The sequence below is a fragment of the Erpetoichthys calabaricus genome, chromosome 4 (genome assembly GCF_900747795.2).
Source record: "Erpetoichthys calabaricus chromosome 4, fErpCal1.3, whole genome shotgun sequence".
Lineage (NCBI taxonomy): Eukaryota > Metazoa > Chordata > Cladistia > Polypteriformes > Polypteridae > Erpetoichthys > Erpetoichthys calabaricus.
In genome coordinates, this window is record NC_041397.2 from 317538812 (window position 1) to 317545906 (window position 7095).

Here is a 7095-nt window from a genome sequence, read left to right on the forward strand (position 1 = left end):
CTCAGTTCCTGGTACAGACTACAGTTGCCACTGAGTCGTGCTCTGTGACTCTTCTCAATGACATCCAGGGTGCTCTGCGAGATGAACCACCTCCATCTGGGAACACCAGTAACACCAACACAACCCTCGGCAACCTTCAGGGTCTTGTCACAGAAGGTCTCCCACATCACATTAGGATCAACAATCGCACCCAAATCTGCAATTTCCTCATACAAACAGAGTGCAAACTCGTTAGAAACAGCCTAGTCCTGGAGTCTGGCTAAGTCCAGGCTCATTTTCCTAGTAGGTGGTAACCTACTGGACCTAAGCTGGATCCTAAGAGTAGCAACAAGAAGTCTGTGGTCAGAATTCACAAACTGGGCACTTCTTTAGACCCTGCAGTTTTGCAAGAGCCTCCAGCATCTCCCCACAAGGATGTGATCGATCTCCTTTACCGCACCACCAGTATTGGAGTACTAAGTCCAACAATGCAACTCAGGGCACTGGAACCAGGATCTAGCAATTCGCAGCTCCTAACCTTTTGCAAACTCAAGTATCATGGAACCACTTTTACCATGATCACCAGACCCATGGGGACCGAGACAATCCTCATAGCCAGCCCTGTCAGTGCTAGTGGATGCGTTGAAGTCACCCATGACCAGAGAAGTGTCACCTCCTGGACACCCATCAACCACCGAGCGAAGTTGCAAATAAAATGTCTCCCTCACCGAGACATCATTCACCGCGTTCAGAGAATACTCTGAGACAACAGACAAAGCACCCAGGGAGTGCCGTAATCTGAGTCTTATAATACGCTCGTTGAAAGGAGTGACATCGAACAACATTGGAAGAAGCCAGTCTGCTACAGCAACAGCTACTCTCGGAGTATGACAGCCATCAGAGAGACCAGACCAATAAAAGGTGTATCCACTGTCACAGGAGGCTGGGGGCCAGACCCAGCTGGGACACCAGGAAGGACCGGGAGGTGGTCTATACATTTCCCGGGCCACGAGGGGGCAACCACCCTCGAAGATGAGGGGACCACGGGGATCTGTGGCCACCGCCAGGGGGTGCCTCGAGCGTCGTGGAGCCCGGGAGATTGACACTTCTGCCACACCTAGGAAGGACCTACCACGGATGCCCAGAGTACTTCTGGGTGCTAGTGCGCCGCTTCTGCCACACCAGGAAGTGCCGCCGTAAGGTCATCAGCAAGCACCTGGAGCACATCCGGGTGTATATAAAAGGGGCTGCCTTCCTACAGTCGGGGAGCTAGAGTTGGGAGCTGGAGCAGGACGAATCTCCACAGACATTGAGAGAAAGGCCCGTGATGAGGGTGATTGGTGCTGGGAGTGTCTGACATTCTGAAAATGTGACATGGGGTCAGTGTTTTCTGGAAATGAGCACTTGGCTGAATGGGATTTCTTTTTTATTTTAAGTAACAGTTACGATTCACCACATTGTGTATTTTAACACAGATTGTTGACATGAACTGTATTTGTACACTCACTGGGCAAATTATTAGGCACACCTGCTTGTCCATGTGATTGTCCAATCAGCCAATCATGTTTCAACAGCACAGGGCAAATACAGGTCAGGGGCCTCATGTATAAACGGTGCGCACACACAAAAATGTTGCGTACTCCCGTTTCTATGCTCATCACGATGTATAAAACCTAAACTTGACGTAAAGCTATGCACATTTTCACGGTAGCTCAAACCCCGGCATTCGGTTCTCTGTTTGGTTTTGCAAACTGGTGGCACCCAGCGTCAAAGCAGTGCTTTTGTTCCTGTGTGGATTCCCTTTATTTTTTAGATCCACTTCCCAGATGCGGCTTTATCATATAAATTGAAATTAACCGCATATTGTTTATTAGTTTAAGGCATCTGATTGTAATTAACCCATAATAATAAAATGGTCCATGGTGCAGAAAATGGTGCTTTAGCGTTGTTACTCTCACGGCACCTTCTTCTTCTTCTTTCAGCTGGTCCCGTTAGGGGTTGCCACAGCGGATCATCTTTTTCCATATTACGCTCACTGCACCACTTGGAGTATTTATATCACTGTATCTGAGTGTGGAATCACAACTCTACAGCAGCTGATCAGAAAGAGAATTATCGGTATACAGTATCAAGCACATGCTGCCTCAGCCATGCTGTCTATTTGAACTGCTCTCATACGACAAACGCTTCAGAGCCTTTCCTGTACGGACCTAGCGGTTCAGAAACAGTTTCATCCCAAGAACTATAAACACACTCAATCAGTCCATCAAGCGCTTCTTGTAGAATTGTTTATACTTTTAAGTACAATTACCTCATTGTAAACTTGCGATAGTTATAATATTGCACAACCTGAGCTACTTTATAAAGCATGTATTTACATATTATGACGAAATGCAGCAAGTTATGTTTATTACATTATACAGATAAAATGTTAACATCATTTAAATAATCTATATTGTTAATAATTAAACATGTGAGGACACAGTGTCACAGCGTTAGTGACGAGCTGGCGCCCATTCAGGGAGTGTTCCTGCCTCATGCTGTATTCTTGCTGGGGCTGGCGCAACACTGGAAGGATAGATGGATAGAATAATAAAACATGTACTACGAAGATATTTCAGTGTTCCTTAAAAGTTTTGAAGAATTGGCGTTCTCAGCTTGCAGATGGCTTAACATGTATTACAGAGCTGATTGTGTGGCAATTGGGTACTTGAAGAAAGAAAAGGAAGGACAGGAAGAGGAGGGTAGTACGTTTGAGAGAGACAGTACTGCTGCAATAAATCATTTCATTGAAGGTCGCACACGGCGCAGCAAGCATCTTGCGTGAGGCAGGAACAATCCCTGGACAGGGCGCCAGCTCGTCACTATCACTGTGTAGCAGTGCTACTATTGGTGAGAACTGCATCTCCCAGCAGTGCCTGCAGGGGCTGTTGGGGTCAAAGGTGGTCAAAGGAAAAAAAAGTGTGTTTTGTTGTTGTATTTTGAGTTCCGTTTACCTGTGAGACTGCCTTCTGTTGTTTAAGCCGTAATTAGTTTTGTGTCCTGGATTTTATTTGTTGTTGGGGTCTGGATTATCTTCTGTCTACCTGTGTCCTGAGGATTGATTATGGATTCATTGGCTTCCCTGCAAGAAAAGGAGCGCTCCTGAACCATCCATCTTCACCCTTACATTGGCTACCGGTAGGACTGTTTTTCATTCCCTTGCTGCGTGCAGATCTCTGGACTAACTGTCATCATTTTTCATTTCATCTGATGTTGTTTCCATGGACTTTGCTGTGTGGAGTTGTTTGTGTTTATATGTTTGATGTAATATAACCATAGGGGTTTTGGGGTGGTATCATTGGTTTCATGTATATGATTTAATTGCATTACATTCTTTAATTGTTGTTATTCCCCAGTGTGCTGTATTTTTATCTCTGTTTGTGAGTGTGTGCGGGTCGAGCCAAGGCTAGGAACGTCCCTGGGATCCACTATAAAAAATAAATAAATCAGCATCATCTTGACGGTGTGAATCTTAAGAGGCACCTGACCACTACAACTGTTCCCATGTTTAAAACATGCTTAAATTATTATCATCATGGAAATTATATCAAGTATACATCTTAATACTTAAATTGTTAAGAGAACTGTAATATCAGGAATGTAATGGATTCTGTGTCCTGTCGGAGGAAGAGAAAGCCCATTTAAGAAGCATGTAGTGATTGACACACATAGAGCACATAGAAGAACACATACAAAACAAAGCATTTAATGTGCTACTTTAGTTACAATGAGATTTGAGAAACTAGTAAATTAAATGATTTTAAGATGACGTTTATGACGTTCTACTTTAATGACAAAATAAACTACGTGATTAAAGTGGAAATTTCGAGATTAAAGTTGACATTTCGGGCTTTTTTCCCCACTGTGTCCCTATTTTTTTTTCTTTTCTCTGTACCCTAATAAGCTTCCATATGACTCTCAGACGATGGGCTACAACTTGCCTTTTCACTGTGACTTTGATATCTGACCACTTCTTTTTTATTTTGTGCACTGTGCGACTTTGTGAACTTGAGCTTTAAACCAACAAATAGCACGTTTTTCCTTGCCTCCACTTGATATTCGCTGTAATTCTTCTATTTTCCCCTGTTCTATTGCCATTCTTTTCACAGAACGCTGAACTTAAGGGCTATTTATATTGATTTGCATATTCAAAGAGGCGTAATTCAGGGTGGAGACAGGGTGGGACGGCAGGCGCGTGCTCGTGCGTTACTTTTCAAGCTGACCGGGATTTATGGAGCGGAAGAACGTGGAAGTTGGCGTATGCACAGATTTATGTATCTGGATTTTTTTGTGTGTACACACATTTCCACTTTTGTCCGTACACCATGTTTTACTATAAAGTCTACGCACAGCGTTATGCATGAGGCCCCAGAAGTGGTGACTTGTATATGGAGGAGAGGCAGATGACTTGGTAGGTTCTTGGTTCTTTAGTTTGATCTGATTTTAGAAGTTGGTGCCTTCTTCTGGTGGTTAGCCACCATGGTGTCACCTGTGAATGTTGGCTTAACACATTTCTACATATGGCCGGCCATATGCTGGTGCAGTGTTCTGGACTGTTTAAATGAGACATGTAGTATTGCGTCTGCACCGGGTGTCTTCCAGGTAGCAATAAATCTTAGCATTGTTTGTATTTCTTCAATGGTTACCTCAGGTCAATTCAATTGTCCTCATCTGTGTGTTTTCAGGGTTCTTTTGTAATTTACTTAACCAGTTTACTTATTATTTCACCTGACAGTTTAGTGGTACTACTACCATGGATGGGACGATATCAAACCTCACATCACTGTATAGTGATCAAAATAATCACAGTTATGGGTATCATCACAACATTATTAAAATGTGTTAAACGCTAATAAACATTAAAATCATTTCACTACATTTAATATTGAAACAGAACATAAACTGATGCCATTTAAAAAAGAAAAATCCGCTGTTGTGGATCTTTTAACCTCCTTAAAGTTTGACCCAAAAGTGCTAATAGCGTTAGTCCTGAGTGTCACTCGGGCGATGGTATAAATGCGTCTCGCGTAAGACGTGAGGATTACTCAGGTTGTAAAAGTGCCAACAATGTTAGTGCTGAGCATTACCCGGGAAATGGTGTAGCTGCGTCTGTGAAGATGCAACTCCCTTTGACACAATGTAGGTAGATAGAAAGCCTTATCCACTTCAGGCGGGACAGTTTCTGGTTTACCTGCTGTATTATAAATTAAACTGGGAGAAATGGAACATACCTGCACCCTTTCTGGTGCTCAAGAGGGGGCGTGGGGCAGTGTCAGCGGTTGCTGGATGGCGCGTCTTGGGGGGTATTTTGGATGGTGTCTCTCCTCGGCAGACTTTCTGGGAGTTAAGTTGGCAGCCGCTTGTTCATGTCCACGGGAGACACTTGCTTGCAGTCTGGGGCTTCAAGGCAGCAAGACAGGGCACAGCAATGGAATCTTTGAAGACTGGATTTGTTTTTGGGATGGTTTTTGTTATTGCTTTTGTTGTTCGCTGAGGAGGCGCAGTTGAGGAGGACCAGTGCGGGTGTCTGGAAGTGTGCGTGGGTGAGAAGTAGCGCCATCTGGTGATCAGTTAAGCGTGCCCGTGTAGATAGCTCCCAGATTTAAAGGTACACGAAACGCATGACAGGGGCGATGAGTGTACAGGTCCCTTGTCAGCTGATTGCTGGGAGAACTTATAAAGGCCTATCGAGAAAGTGTAAGGAGAGAGAAAAGGCTGGGTGAGCAGGACAACATATGGTGTTGCTTCAGGAGTAGGTTAATAAAATTAATTTATATTTGAGAGAAGGACCCTGAAGGAACAATTGGATAGGTGCAATTTTTACAGGATTTTTTTTTTATTTCTTTGCCTTTTTTGCAATGCACAACTTTTGTGACTGTTTGCGCCATTTACTGCACAATAAATTGCACTTTTTTTTCAAATTACATTTCTGTGTTGGCATCTCTTACTGTTCCGCTGACCTCGGTCCTTCTATCAAGGACTTGCGGTCTGCCAGATTTATCTGTTAAGGACCCGAGTGCCTGACAGCGTCTTCTCCTCTCTTCATAATGGCATCAAAGAAATGCCTCTCGTCAGAAGTGATGACAAGGTCTTCCATCCATGAAACTGAAATGGACAGTAAAACCTAAAGTGATTCTAGTGAATCTGAAAGTGACACTTGCGTCACTTTCACATGTGCAGTGTGCTATTCATATTATTATTATTATAATTAGTCATTATTATTAGTATCAATATTATACTTTCTATACTTATAGTGTTTTGCATGTTTTACAGTAGACAGATGAGATTTAATAAAAATGTCATTTTTCAAGCCAAAAAATGCAAGGAGGTTAAAACAGCTGATTTAATGTTAGATGCTATAAACAGACATAAATAAATCTGAATCGAATTTGCATGAATTAATACATTTGTGTGAAATAATTGCAATCCCATGGCATATTTCAAGTACGCATTATTGAAAATGCACACTACCTTGTTTAATTGGATCACTCGATTCTAATGAATGTGTTTATGGGAATGTTTTTAATTGAAGTTTAACTCTTTATTTTGGACATACACGTAGCCTATTTTAAGACTAGCAATTCGAATTAACAAAATATACAGTTAGGTCCATAAATATTTGGACAGAGACAACTTTTTTCTCATTTTGGTTCTGTACATTACCACAATGAATTTTAAATGAAACAACTCAGATGCAGTTGAAGTGCAGACTTTCAGCTTTAATTCAGTGGGGTGAACAAAACGATTGCATAAAAATGTGAGACAACTAAAGTATTTTTTGAACACAATCCCTTCATTTCAGGGACTCAAAAGTAATTGGACAATTGACTCTTTGGCTATTTCATGGGCAGGTGTGGGCAAGTCCGTCGTTATGTCCTCATCAATTAAGCAGATAAAAGGCCTGGAGTTGATTTGAGGTGTGGTGCTTGCATGTGGAAGATTTTGCTGTGAACAGACAACACATGGTCAAAGGAGCTCTCCATGCAGGTGAAAGAAGCCATCCTTAAGCTGCGAAAACAGAAAAAACCCATCTGAGAAATCGCTACAATATTACGAGTGGCAAAATCAACAGTT